Genomic DNA, 16,030 nt, shown 5'->3' on the forward strand with positions numbered 1-16,030 from the left:
TCACAACTATTATTCATATGGAACACTTAACAATAGGAAGGAAGGATTGACGCTTTGTTATTTTAGGGGTTGTAGTTGGGCCCACACAATTGCTTGATATTTTGAGCTATACCAGGGGATTGGATGGTGAAAAGAAATAGTTGATAGATAGTTCAATTGGATTTTGCGTGATGAATGGTAAAAAAATGAGAGTTGTTGCTATCACTTATCAAACTCTTCATTGCTCAGCTTAAATTGTACATGGCATAAAAAAGTTTCTGGTTAACACTGTGTCTTAAAGGCCTTAAGCCAAAATCTATGTAGGGTCCTTCCAGACAGTAAGGTCCCAATCAACCAGTAAGGTAGTCTTTTAGTCAAGAACAACCGGGTAATGTCTTATAGGAGCAAATGTTTAGATTTTTTTCTCTGGTTGCTCATTACCATGTTTAAATTCAATCAATTAAACAGAAAAACACATATTTTGTATGCTTAATATTTTTAGAAAGGTGGTTTCAATTAAATCCAAATGCTTGATATTAGGTATAGTGCCAATAAAATTTTGTATGACATAATCCCCATTAAAATTTTATGTAAGTCAGACATTTATAATTTCTCATAATAAACTTCAATATAAGTTTGAGTGTATTTCTGTAGTGATAGGTTGATCTCAAATATTTGATGTTTCTTGAAGTGTCATCAGTTGTTATATGTAGTTCATATTACATGATATGATTCCAAAGTTCGTATGAGTTTAGGAGAAGAAACTAATCAAAATATTTTGATTGCTTCCTCAGAGTTCTGTATCATGTTTAAAGTGTTGGCATAGTCATTTTGTTATGCTTAATAGATTAAAATTTTCCTTTTTGCTGGATACTCAAATAGAAACTGAAAAATTTATGGTAAAATTAGTTGAGGAGCCAGGGAAGCAGAAGGTTTGATGTTCTCTCTTACCTTGTACAATACTTGAGAAAGTGGCATACTATAATGATCGATGTGGGATGCCATTTATTGGTTAAGAGTTAGAACAACATATGTTTGATGCACTCCAATAGTCTGGGGATCTATGCTTCCAATATTTTCATGACCTTGAGCTTTTACCATGGTCTCGATTTTAGAGTTGTTTTTATTGAACTAAATAAGTTTGTATATAATCTACTAAATCTAGATTCTTGTATGATATTCTAGCAAAAGTATCGTAACATTAACGATTGTTCTATTTTGCAGAAGGGACATACATAGCTCAGAAATTAGATAGTGCATGTAATTTTTTGGGTTATCAATCTCATGACTCTTTACCATCTAATTTAGTTTGCAACAATGTATTTGTAAGTGAAAATACCATTATAATTACACGAACCATTCAAATGTGTTTAAAGTATAATGAGCTAATAAACTGTGTACTTGGGAAGCTAATCAAGCTTTTCAAAGTAATGTGTACCTTGAACAGGTTGATGCTCTCTTCTTACAGACTCTAGGTCAATTAGCATTATGTCTTTTCATACTACAGTTACACGGCTACCATCACAAACCTAATTCAACCAATATCCAAGAGGAGGTGTGGAGCAATTCCATTCATTGTATGTCACACTATCTTTCAGATTAGACAAAGTAATATTTCCTTTTATATTGATTGTCCTTGTTAGCATAATTCCGAAATAGGCTTCTCTCCTAGTGCATATAGGCCATGATGATAGGTGTGGGGCAGTTCCATTCATTATATGTCACACTATCTTTCAGATTAGACACAGTGATATTTCCTTTTACATAGATTGTTCTTGTTAGAATAATTTAGAAATAGGATTCTCTCTTGGTGCATATAGGCCATGATGACTCATTACACACAACATAAAGTATGTAATGTTTTTATAACTGGAGAGCCTGCCATCCATTCAGGGAAGGTAGATCTTAAGGAGAATCCAATAAGGTATAGCCACACTCGTCAGCCTTGTATCACTTGTTTTGGGAATAATAAATTTTATATTTCACTACTACACAAGAAAAATGCAAATCAAGAATGATAGATTATGAGCCCAAAAGAAAGTGACCACATACTAGGTCCACCCTCCCTACATAAGCAAGGAGAGTTAGCATGTCCATTTTGTATCTGATCTCAATGCATCTACGTCATCCCTAAAAACTTCAATCATATTAGATATTTTCATAGCCAACTCCATTCTATTAATTGAAACTTCTCCAAAAAGTGACTGGATTAGAAGGTTGTTCTGCACCGTTGTTTCCATAAAGTGTTGTATGTTAGTCTGATTTGGTTTCCCATGGTTTTCGTTCCTGGAGATTATCTATTTGTCCCAAAAAGGAACCATTTAATAACAAAGAGCTGCAACAAAGAGAAGCCTGTACTCAACAACAAGCCATATCAAAAAGTCTCTGTCAATCTTGTAGTTCCACATAACATGCTTAATAGTTGTAGGTTTGTGACAAACCATGCATTGTCCATTTGTAATGCCAGTACAATGAATACTTTCATTATTGTAAAACCATTATGAATAATTCTGCAAGAATTATAGACTTGAGAAGAGTTTATCTGTAAATTACATAATCAAGGAAGGAAGGAATGAACGAGCATTATGAGGGAGTTATGTGGGGTTAGTTTCTTCTGACAACATTGGTGATGAATTCACTTTTGTCATGAACCACAAGGTTAAATAAACTCCCCTACCATGCAATTATATCTAAACAAACAATGTTGGGTTTTTTTTGGATTGAACCATTTCCTAGACAAGACATTCTTGGCCTTGGTCTTGCTAGTATTAAGATTGCTTTATATTAATGTGTAGAAAGCTTGTCATTGTGCAACATATGAGAAGGCCTAGAGAAATATGAGAAGGAAAATATTGATGAGCCCTTGCAGTTAAAGTTAGCATTTGAGTTAATGAAAATAAATGAGATCCAGAGAAAGGTGTCTGAGAAAAGAGGCAAGAAGAAGGTTGAATGATATGCATATATGTTTCCTATGATTGCTTCTAGTGTTGGGATCACTTCCGGTAGCAGGGGTAGTCTAGTATCATTTTGTTTGGAAAGTACAGGTATTGCATGTATTGGTCGGGAAATGTCTATGTGTCTATGTGTAATGTGCTATAATGGTTGTAGTAGGCATGATAACAAATATTTCAGGTTTAACACCAGAAGACATTTTCAGGGTCAACAATTTCAATCATGGGAGGTGGAGCACCTAAAGCACATGTTAAGTGATTGGTGGCAGGACAACCCTACAAAGTTCCCAAACATTATCTTCGTAAATCCTGGAGAGTTAGAATGTCTTGAAGTGGAATAAAATAGAATATAATTTGATTGATTTTGTTAAAATTTTACTTGTTTAGCTCTGGCAATCTTCTCTAGAGTAGTAGGGCGCAGTCAGTGACCAGGTACAAGACTTTCAAAACACAAGTCTCACCAGAAGACATTTTTATGGTCAGCAAGTTCAATCGTGGGAGGTGGAGCATCTGAAACACATGTTAATTAATTGGTTGCAGGACAACCCTGCAAAGTTCCTAAACATTATGTTCGTAAATCCTGAAGAGTTAGAATGGCTTGAAGTGGAATAAAATAGAATATAATTAGATTGATATTTTTAAAATTTTACCTTGTTTTTCTCTAGAAGTATTCTCTAGAGTAGCAGGGCACAGTCAGTGATCAGGTACAACAACAAATATGTACAATAGTAGTAAGGGAACACTTATTTCTATTGAGATTATGGCTAATATACACTTGATGCCATGTGTCAAACCTCTATTTGGGGTCTGAGTGTTTTTATTGAGCCTAAATATTGATAATTAAGCCACCTTATTGTACTTATCAATTATCAATGTTTGACTATTTTGGCCTAGTCATCTCATCATCTGGGGCCTAGCACTCTAAATCTGAATGGAGCTTTAGGTGCAATATTGTATATATACAGTGTACACCATCCTCCTCATTTGTAAATTAATCACAAGTTTTTATTTGATAAAAGACCTAGGGGTAATCTTACTTATAGTGCCCCTCCCTTGAATACTTGTGTTTTGACAGTGATCATCCTTTTTTGTGTTGAATTTCTCTTTCAAGCACATTGTATGGATTCATATATATTGTGCTCGTTAGTGAAGTGCTATCATATTTTTTTGTTGCACTATATTAGGGTTTATTGAATGTTTCATTGTAAATCCACTATCTTATAGTCTCAACATGGTATCAGAGCTACTGTGGACTCTTCTTTCTCTATTCTGTATTGTCTCAGAGTTGTTCCAAGTCTGAAGCTAGGGTAAATTTTAGGTATGAAACTAGGTTTCATCATTCTATTTTGCCTAACAAACTGTTTTTAAATGTTTTTTATCCTCATTTCGTCTAGTGCCCTCCTTTCTTGGCTATTTGTTGGCCTTTTTTAGTAGATACAAGGGGTTATCATGCGCGTTTGTTCCCTCCCTCAGGGAAACATTCTCATTTTTTCTTCTTGCAACCAATCATTTGTAGTTTTTCTGGTAGTACTAGTCTTATGGATGGAAATTGGTAAATGGTTGTTTCTTGTGCTTATGGGGCCGACTATCATTTGTGGGCTAATCAATAGGAGGCCCTTCAACACATCAACATGTCAATGTGGTAAGCTAGAATGCAACAAGCCATAGATAATAACTACAAGGAAAAGATGATTTCACAAGGCATAGCACTAAAATCATCGGTAATGTTAGTATCCTAGTCTGGGAGGATGCTATCACATCAACATGGGGACTTGCATCTGAAAGCCAGCTTCTAGATTGGCAAACATTTCGGTGCTGGTATGGTTTATAAAACAAATGTTTCATAACTGTTATGCATATGGAACACTTAACAATAGGAAGGAAGGATCGACCCTTTGTTATTTGAGGGGCTGCAATTGGGTCCACACAATTTCTTGGAAATTTTGAGCTATACCAGGGGACTGGATGGTGAAAAGAAATAGGTGATAGATAATTCAATTAGCTTTTTCATGATGAATGGTAAAAAAATTAGAGTTGCTACTATCACTTATCAAACTCTTCATTGCCCAGCTTAAATTGTATGTGGCATAAATAAGCTTCTATTTAACACTGTGTCTTCAAGGCCTAAGCCAAAATATATGTAGGGTCCTTACAAAGAGTAAGGTCCTAATCAACCAGTAAGGTAGTATTTTAGTTAAGACCAGCCCAGTAATGTCTTATTGGAACAACTGTTTAGATTTTGTTATCTGGTTCATTCATTCTTTGTTGACATGGTGATCACACTGAAAACATTCCAAAAACAATAGTAGGTAATATGATCGTTGGTAATGATCTGAAAGTCAGCTTTCATATTGGCAAAGCTTTCGGTGCAGGAATTCTTTATAAAACATCTGTTTCACAACTGTTATGCATATGGAACACTTAATAGTAGGAAGGAAGGATGGACCCTTTGTTATTGGAGGGGCGGTAGTTTTGCCCACACAATTGCTTAGAAATTTTGAGCTATCCCAAGGGATTGGATGGTGAAAAGAAACAGTTGATAGACAGTTCAATTGGCTTTTTCATGATGAATGGTGAAAAAAATGAGAGCTGCTGCTATCACTTATCAAACTCTTCATCACCCAGCTTAAACTATAAATGGAATTTGTAGGAAATGGTCATAATTTGATGATGGATTGAAGACAGAAGGCCAGTGCAATCTTCACTTCTATGAAAAAATATCCAGCTTTCTTAGTTACACGTGGAGATTATAAACAAATTTTAAGCTGCAAAGAAAAATGATCTTTGAATGGTTATTAGAAATGTTTATGTTCGATTTGACTTTCAAAACCCAAGCCTCAACATAAGACATTTTAAGGGTCAGCATGTTCAATTGTGAGAGGTTGACCATTTGAAGCACATGTAAAGTGATTGGATGTAGGACAACCCTGTAAAGTTCCCAAACATTATTTTCATAAATCATGGAGAGTGAGAATGGATTGAAGTGGAATAAAATAGAATATAATCTGGCCTGTGGTTTAGTGGTTGAGATAGGGCATCACCATGTTAATGACCCAAAGTCAAACTTAGAGTTCAGAGCCCTGAATTGTAAGTTCACAAAATGATTCTAGAAAAATAATGATCGTAACATTTTGTAGTCTTCTATTTGTTGGCCTGTGGTTTAGTGGTTGAGACAAGGCATCATCATGTTAATGACCCAAAGTCAAACATAGAGATCATAGCCCTAAATTGTAAGCTGGTTGAATTTTATGAGATTTATATGCAATATTAATTCAGTAATTAATAAAAAATATAGTCTTAGGAACCCTAAAACAACTTCAGTTTATACAGCTTTAGAATTTCATTTCGGCTACACCTTTGCATCTTATTTAGATTTTCCCATTCCCATGTCACGATTGTTCCTCAATTTATGCCTTGCGACGTTTCCTTTGCAACATCTAGTGCAAATGCTAGTTATTTCTCTGTCATTTGAATTGATCATCTTGAAAACACAATTTATAGAATTTTAACCCGTCATCACTCCTTACATATTGAAGTAGAGTAATTAATCATTATTCGGCTACATAAATGGAGTGATGGGACATTACAATTTCTCTCTAGTTATGTGAGAGGTGTATATCATATTTTAAAACTAGTGTAGGATAGATTAGGTTCCCTCTTCTAACCCTAGCATGGTAAATAGGGTGATGAAAACCCTAGGATAATAAATAGAATCATAATAAATGCCCTCCTATTATGTGAGGTAAGAAGAGAAACTAATGACCAAAATGCATTCTAATACAATGAATCTTAGGAGGTGGCACAAGGAAGGGGTTGAAATTGAAGGAACCAAATAGGACTTGCAAGACATCTATGTACAACCATATAGATTATTCTTGAGGTAGGAATACCCATTCCCAGTACAGAAGATAATTGAACATTTCCACTATTATTATGAAATACGAATATGTGACATGAAATGTTAGTACATGGCATTAAAGGAACACAATGTGTATACATGCCATCAAGAAAGAGATCATAGCCACTAGAAAGTACAACATGGATCTATGTCACAACACACATCAGTATGACATTAGACAAAAAGAAGAATTGCCATTAGTGGTCCTAAAAGTACATAATATGGTACAATACTCTGTTAGAGGTTGGGAGGGGGTACATATATGTAACAAACCTGGGTTAGAAATACATGTAATAAAAGTTAATAAAGGAAAAATAAGAGCAAGGTCATGGGACACGTATTCCAAGTTGAATATTAGGAAAACATCCTAGTGGGCGTTCATTCCATTTATTATAGCTAGGGGAAATTGGCAAAGGCTTTAAAAAGGAAAGATACATCATTTGACATCTTATTTACTAAAATAATGGAAAATAGGAGAAAGGGAAGGTGAAAGGTCATATATCTTCCTGACGAGGAAAATGAAGAAAATAGAGGCCTCATTGATAAAAGGATTTTGAGGACTAGTTCATAGACTTTTGTGAGTTCAATTTGGAACTCTCTATCTATTCTCTCTACTGTCATACTCTTGCACACTTAGAGAATTCTTGGAGCACTCGAACATTGGAAAAGGAATCCATATGAAGGACAACGAAGCAAAGGGAAACAAAAGATCAAGGAAGAGTTCGATGAAGTGGCTATAGTGGGATTACTTGCTGGTACCAAGTTGCATGTATTATTTCCTTGCTATTTTTGGCATGCATGGTACACACGTGCGTGTATTTGGTTCTCTTGTTGTCATTAGTGTGTGTTTTTCTAGGTGTGACAGTGGCTTTATTCTTTCCTTGCCATTTTCAGATAGCCATGGTGTAATGGGGTTCTTCTACTCAGTTGAGTCGGATTGCTGGATGGTTTTGAAACTAAGTGGGGTGGTCTCATGAAAATTCCCAAAGGCCTAGGAATCCATTGACTGGTAATGGAAGGATACACGATAAAGCCTGAGGGTCGAGATAGACATATTCCTCATGGTTTAGGTGGACAGATCTGGAAGCATACATTCTTATTTAAGGCCTAGTGATCCCTTGACCAGTACATGGTAGGATTGTGGTAAATCCTGTAGTGTATGTTTCTTTGTTTGGACCTAAGGATCCCTTGACTGGTATTGGCGGGATACATGGTAAAGCCTAGTTGTATAGATGAGGGTTTCAGGCCTAGGAATCCCTTGACCGGTAATGGAGGGATACATGGTAAACCTTGAGAAGCCCAAGTTGGTTTTGTTGTGAGTCCCAAATTCATGCTTGGAATATGGGACGATGGTGATTGGTTGAAAGAAAGATTTGGTTCAACCCAATCTATGGTCGGGCGGGATATGGAAATCGCTGACTTGGTTGGGTTTTGCATATGTTATAAGAGTTATTTTCCTTGTATTTTATGACTAAATGTATTTGCTATTATGTGGATTTGATCAATGTATTATCAATTTTATTATCTCGGTTATATGCTGGTTATGAGCATGGTTTTATGATGGACTTGAGTTATGGCTCTCATCATGTTTTGATTAGTAATTGAAATGTTAAGGAATGTACTACCTAATAGATGGTAATGAAGCTATTGTGAGAGGGCATAAGGCCTTCTTCATGAATCCCAGATAGGTATGAGGCCCCTATGTTAATATATGTAATTGTGACCTATAGATTACATGTCTATGATGTGTTTGACAGAATGTCTATCATGGTTAGGCCATTCTAGGTTAATTTTTTGTCTAAGTTTGTACATAAGGATTTTTTCCTATTTTATTTATCATTTTTGAGAGTTTCATTAAGTTTTGGGCACTGGTCTGGATCCTAGCCCCTAGAAAGTGGCTTAGATCTTGTGGTTGCCGGCATAAAATTGGATGGAAAATACTGCAGTCACTAAGAAGTAGGCCTGTGAGAGGGATTGGAGAGTTTTAGTCACATGGAGTCCTTGTTATGGGATCGAATGAGGGCCTATTTCAGTGAAAAGTCAAGTTAATTTAGGGGTTGGGTACCTGGAGTGGCTGGTTAGGTCCTGGGGGTTTTATAGCACCCAAGGGAGGTCAATGAAGTCTTGGTTCATTGATTCGACTTTGTTAATTGTACTTAGGTAGTTGAATTATACCATAGTAACTCTTCGTCACATATTTACCCCAGTAAACCAGTAAGCTTGGGTAAGTGTGAGAGGAGGGTGTTACATAGTGGTATGAGACCATGGTTCAACCCTTGGACTGGATGGCTAGAATGTGGTTTTCATGCATGTATGTAGGTTGTGTATGTGCTTGTTATGTATTCATGGTGGTGGTGATTGTTACAATTATGTTTATATATTGAATTTGATGATGTTGTTGTTGGGATGTGCTTGTCATGAATACATGTCAGTTGTATATACATTTGTTATGCATGCCATTGTATATATGTTGTTGTGCATGCATTGTTATGGTTATCATTATGCATGCATGGTAGGTTAGATATTCATAGTGAGGTAATTTTATGCAATTGTGTCATTATGATGTTGTTCATAAGGTATGATTGTTGATATGTTGGTTGAGCTAGAGCTGGAGAAGTAGATTATTAGAAAAGGGTTGCAACATTGCACCTTCGGAAAGAGCAGATCGTCATATAGGTTTATATGTTGGGAATGAAGGTATGTTGGTTAATGGTTTTTATATGCATTATGGCTATGTAAATGCATGTCATTCTATTTTTGTTGTGTTTACATGCATGATATATGCTAGTTTTTCAGTGCGGACATATGCACATGCATTAGGTAGTCATGTATGGTAGTTAAATTGTTGTTATATGAATTGCGGGCATACACATGATGGCTATGGTCATTGCAGCTAAGATGTTGATGTTACATGTATCATGTTGATCTAGATTGGCCTGTGCATAAGGTTATGGTTATGATATTCATGTATGAGTCGATATACATGTGATATTGTGTAGTACTAATTTAGGCTCTTTGTGTATATGTGATAGCCTCCCCTGAGATACATTAACATATGAGTTTGATTATGTCATCTATTTGTTTTATCTAAAGTTGCATGTTATATGTTTTTTGAATGTTTGATTAATTGCATGGTGTGAGTATTTGTATATAATATTGAATGTAGGAATAATCTTGTTTTAAGACGGTTGTACTAATATGATATGTTCTGAGATAGTTGATCTGCACTTGAATGCTTGCGGGTGCTAGTTTTAGTATTATGACTAATGATTGTGAGCTAATTACAACATGGTTGTTGGTCTTGGTAAAGGTTGTTTGCAAATTAGTAGACATGATGTCTTGATATTTGGAACATGTGACTAACATGTGTGAATAGTTGTGGGGAAACATGCTTGGAATTAGTGTGACAAGGTAATAGTTTATTTGTTTATATAACTAACAGTTGGGTGATGTGACAATACAAAGTAAAACTCAACTGCAACAAGGTAAAAGTTAAAAGAAAGGAATTGGGTGAGAATATATTTGGCTATGTTTGGAAACCATAATTCCAAATGAATGAGTTCTTTGCACGAATATAAGAAGTCTTCCTAATCTCGATTTCCTCGCACATTATGTGGATATGTGCCATATTCATGAACATGTATTTGATAGGTATTGTTAGCTTTGCTGAACAAAAAATCAAAATTGGATTCAAAATGCTCTCAAAGGCTGCAAAAAGGCTTATAATCATGCCAAAGGATTCATTGATGCTGTCGAAATTCTCAAATTATGGCTAAAAGGTTTCCACCGATTGAAAAAGTTGCAAGAGAAAAGCCCTTTGGTGGGTAGAAATACACTATCGGGAGGCGGAAATACCCCAAAAACTATGTAAAAACCAAGATTACAGGCTTAAGGATCCGCTTCAATCTCAGCCGTTGGATCTGGCTGATCAACGGTCCAGATCGCATCGGCATATCGCAATCGGAGGAGGCGGGCAGTGGCAGCGACATGAGACTTCGCCGATGAGCGATCGCCGATATCGCATCGGCGTATCGCTATCAGCATTGTCAAAGGGGCAGGTGCAATCGCCAATGGGCCGGACCCGACGGCCATACAACACCCCGTTTTATATCATATCGGGTCCGCGGCAGTATCGCTATCAGCAGGGGCTTTACCATAAGTTATGCGCCGATGCGATGGGCCAGACCCGATGGCCCTTCAGCACTCCATTTCATATTTTTTCAAGTCCGCGCCCTTCGCGTTTTTAATGTTTTTTGTGTATTTTCTTTGTATAAAGAAAATACAAAGGGAGCCTTGGCGGGTGCCTATTGCGATGAAGCCTGGACCCGATGGGTTTCCAAAGCAGAATAGTATAACATTTCAGGTCCGCCAGAGCCATTGTTTTATGATTTTGTAGCATTTCTTCGTGTATTCCCAAGTATAAGGAAACAAAGGATCGGCCAGCCTAAGGTATGCATTGCAGCCCAAATGACGGACCCGATAAATGATTAAGCCATGAATGAACCTTTTGAAGTTCAAGTGAAGCATTAATGGGCGGGAATGAGCAGTTTGACAGTATTCCACTGTTTAATAAGCAAAACAGTCATGATGGAGTCATTTTAATGTTCGGCGATTGCATTTAATCAACAGTATGGCCGAGGAGGAGCAGGACACCGCCGATCAAATCAAATCATTCAGTGGTTATGGGTTTTACCCATATTTCATTCCACCTGCCAAAAAAAAAAGGACCACAGAGAGCCAGAGGGAGGCAAATCCATTTACAGCACAGCCAGATTCGTATCAAAGGCCCATTCCTGAATGTAAATGTTGTTGGCCTTCATTTATTGATTCCTGTACGCATAACCAGCAGAGCAATTTTGTAAACAAACTCTATATATACCCAGAACAGAGATGTAATGGATTGATGAGTGTTTGATGAATGAGATCTTATTGTAGCCTTTTAACTTCTGGAGACTGTTAATACTATGAGGCCTACAGCTTCTGGTCTTGATTTCCATTAATACAAGCTTCTTTTGCTGTCACCTGCTCACTTTCCACTTCTTCTTCTTGTTCTAGGCTGTGCCTGCTTGCATTTATTTGATGTGCTGTGAATGTTTGATATCAGAGGGGCTGTCATCCCACCTCTGTATTATAATTTAGTGGCTCATTGAAATTGTTTGCAGGTTGCTGTTGTTCAAATAGCAGAGAGCTGTCATCCTCACTGTCTATTGAATAATAGTCTTGCAGATCCTTTAACTGATTGCAGCTGGCCATCACAGAGCTTTGTGCATCTGCTGGTGCAATCAGTCTTCTCCATCATCACTTTTACCTTAAACCGTGAGTAGTTGGTGGTTGAAAGCCTTGTAGTTTGGGGGTCTTCACCCATGTCTGGGGCAAATCATAATAGGAGTGGTTATCTGGCTTAAAAGTGTTGCATATCTTCCATTTATCCATCATCTTATCCAACATAATTGTTGAATTTTTAATGTTCCTGAGCATCACTGATTTACAACCTAGGTGAGTTTCTTGGGGTGATAACATTAATTGGTGCCGCTGCCGGGGAGAGGAGAATCGAAGCTCAGCTTCCCTGGGAGAACGACACAACTTCAAACTTTAATGACAGACAAAGTTTTGAACACAGATTTTGGTTGTAATCATCTGTCTGGCGACTCCACTGGAGGAAGGCCATCCTTTGGCGACTCCACATTGAAGTTCTGGCGCAGTTTGTGAGGCATACTAGAAGAAATCCGCAGAAGTCTCCAGCTGTTCCAGTGCCTGACCCTGAAAAGATTGTTAACCCAAAGAAAACATCGCAAAAAGGAGCATCAGGATCAGGTAAGCCCAAGAAATCTTATTTGTCTCTGCATGAGGAGTTTTTAGTTAAAGATACACAATTTGAAGACTTAGAGCCTAGTACCGTTAAGGAAGAAATACCTGCAGAGATTCATAAAGCTCCTTCTCCATTTAGTTCCCCTTTGAATCTGAGTCCGAAGAAAGTTTCCCATACTATCCAAAACATCCCAATATCTTTCCCATCCATTACATTATCTCCTACTGCTCCATCTGTTAGTATTCTTCCGCATATTTCAAACATGGCAGGACAGCAAGCACCTACTAGGATTGAAAGGATTGTTGCTGCTAGATACGGACCTTTGATATTGCCTACACCTTTAAATGCCATGCCTACAGGAGAATATCAAAAATATATGCCCAAATTTACTGGAACAGAGGGAGTGACAGCAGAAGAACATCTTGAAGCTTTTTACAGTTATGCTGATAATTTAGACATAAGTGAGAATGATGTATGGATGAGAGTTTTTGTCCAGAGTCTTGATGGAGAGGCTAGGAAGTGGTTTAGAGAATTACCCCAGAGATCTATAACAGATATAGAAGCATTAGATGAGGCATTTTTGAAGCAATGGGGAGATAAGAAGGACTTGTTGTATTATCATACAGAGTTTGGAAACTTGAAAAGAGAAAAGGGTGAGTCTTTGCCTGACTTCAATAAAAGATTTAATAGAATGTATAGTAAAATACCAGTTGAGGTAAATCCTACCCCTACTGCTGCCAAACTCACATATGCCAATGCTTTTGATCCTGAATTTTGCTTATTGTTGAGAGAAAGATGATGTGCTACGCTGGGTGATATGCAAGAGGCAGCCTTGGAGGTGGAATCAAATATTATGGCAGCAGAAAAGTTAAAGAGTCAAGGTGACAGAAGAAGGCCGAGAGGTGAGGCTTCTTCTTCCACTGCATCAACTTCCGAGCCTAAGTTAGACAAAATGACCAAAATGATAGAGTCATTGGCTGCTGAAATTTCTAAGTTAAAAGTTGATCAGACTTCAGGCAAAACAAGGCAGCAAAACACATTTGTCCCAAGAAATCCAAACCCATTCAGAAAAGCAAATGAGCAGCTACAAATTATGCAAAGGGGTGAAGAAGCAAGAGAAGAACATAAAGTAAAAGCTTCCTTTCAGAATACAGTCATGGAGGGGGAACAATATGAAGAAGATGAGGATGAAATTCACTGCTTGGAGGATAAAGGTAATGCTGCATTTTTAACATTGGCCGAATATGAAGAGTCATTGCTGCAAGAGCAAAATAGCCAGAGGTGGGACAGTGGTGCCGTTCTGCAATCTGGTGAGCAGCAACAAAGATATAATCTAAGATCCAATGCAAAGAAGGTAAAAGAAAATACTACGCAAGAAGCAGCTGCTCAAACAGTGCCACAGAATAGCAGGCAAAGAAGACCAACAGTTGATCTTGTCACCCTCAAGGCCCCTGCTCAAGAGGTAAAAACTACTGATAAATCATTCTCGTCTTTCAGTTTTGAGTCAGAAGTTCAGAAGCTGAAAATAGTTGTCCCTCTGGCTGAGTTGGTCAAGAGTGAATTGTTTAGAAAGCCCATCCTTGAAGCCCTTGAGCTAGAGCCTAACCAATCCTCCATTGACTCTGTTAATTTGCAAGACGACAAGCCTGCTATTGTGCTTAGCCCCATGATTGAACCTGCAGATGATACTTCTCCATCTTTCTATGTTTCATTAACTATCCATGATAAAATCCTCCACAATTGCCTGCTAGACACAGGGGCCAGTCACAATTTAATGCCTAAAACTGTCATGGAAGAGCTAAGCCTTGATATCACCAGAACCTATCATGATTTGTTCTCGTTTGATTCAAGGAAGGTGAAATGCCTTAGATTAATTAAGGATCTAGCCATTACCCTAACCCAGCTGCCCATGAAAAGTATGATGATGGATATAGTGGTGGCTGATGTTCCTCCTAAGTTTGGTATGCTGTTGTCTAGAGGGTGGATTAAGAGACTAGGAGGGACATTGCAGAATGATCTATCTTATGCAACTGTTCCAGTGTTTGGAGGAGAAAGCAGGAGGTTATATAGAGAAGAATAGCTGGCATATGTTATTACTGATGAGAAGAATCCTACAAACCATCCCATATATGCAGTGGACACTGATTTTGGAGCTTGCATTCTCCAAATAGAAGAATCTCAGAAGGCTGCATTGCATATCCGGAAACCAATAGCTCAGGCTGAACATGATACGGGTGGTCAGATTTGGGAAATGTTTTTTGATGGAGCATGTACCAAGGAGACTGCAGGAGCAGGGGTGGTGCTAGTATCTCCACAACAAGAAACAGTTCAGTTATCTCTAAAGTTGGTTTTTCAGGTGACAAACAACATAGCAGAATATGAAGCACTGCTGTTGGGCCTTCATGAAGCCAAAGATAGAGGAATAAAAAATCTGAAGGTATTTGGAGATGCTGATCTGATAATTCAGCAAGTAAACAGAACGTTCCAAGCAAAGCATCCAAGGCTGAAAGCTTATAGAGATGAGGTATGGAGAGTCAAAGAGTTCTTTGATTTTTTCTGCATTTCATATATTCCTAGAGCCCAAAATCAGCTTGCTGATTCCCTTGTTGTCTCTGCTAGTTTGTTCATCCCTCCATCGCCTCCCAAACTAGTTTACGAGGTACAAATGAAGTATAGACCCTCTGTGCCTGATAATGTCCACCATTGGAAGGTTTTTGATGATGATGATGAGTTAAGTAGGTTCCTTCGAGTCATTGATGAGTTCTCTGAAATGCAAATTGACCAAAACAATGATGCTTTGTTAGAAGATCCCAAGTCCCAGCTTAGAAATAAAATTGGCAAGAATAGCATAGTCCAGCTTCCTAGTAACCATATTCCTAAGGGTCTAATTCCTCTTGAGAGATTGTTTGACCACAATGATGTGCCTTACAAAGCTGCCCAAAAAGAAGATCAGTCTCAAGTTTGCAAGCATGATATAGGAGGTCCAGGTCAGCCCAAATTCATAAATCTATCCACTAATCTATCTGCTGATCAGAGTGCTGAATATTGCAAATTAATGAGGCAATTTGCTGATGTGTTCGCTTGGGAGTACAGTGATCTGAAAATATATGATAGGAGTATAATACAGCATAAAATTCCACTTGAAAAAGGCACTACTCCTTTCAAACAGAAGCTGAGGCCAATGAACCCTATGCTCCTTCCTCTGGTCGAGAAAGAAATTAAAAAGTTGTTGGCTGCTAAAATTATAGTGCCTCTCAGATATTCTAAATGGGTGGCCAATCTGGTTGTTGTGAGGAAGAAGAATGGAGAAATTAGACTATGCGTTGATTTCAGGAATCTAAATAAATTCTCCAAAAAAGATAATTATCCCTTGCCAAAAATGGAGCATTTGTT

This window comes from Pinus tabuliformis, chromosome 6 (assembly GCF_031772625.1).
Source record: "Pinus tabuliformis cultivar Carrire ecotype Pingquan chromosome 6, CPIR1, whole genome shotgun sequence".
Taxonomy (NCBI): Eukaryota; Viridiplantae; Streptophyta; class Pinopsida; order Pinales; family Pinaceae; genus Pinus; species Pinus tabuliformis.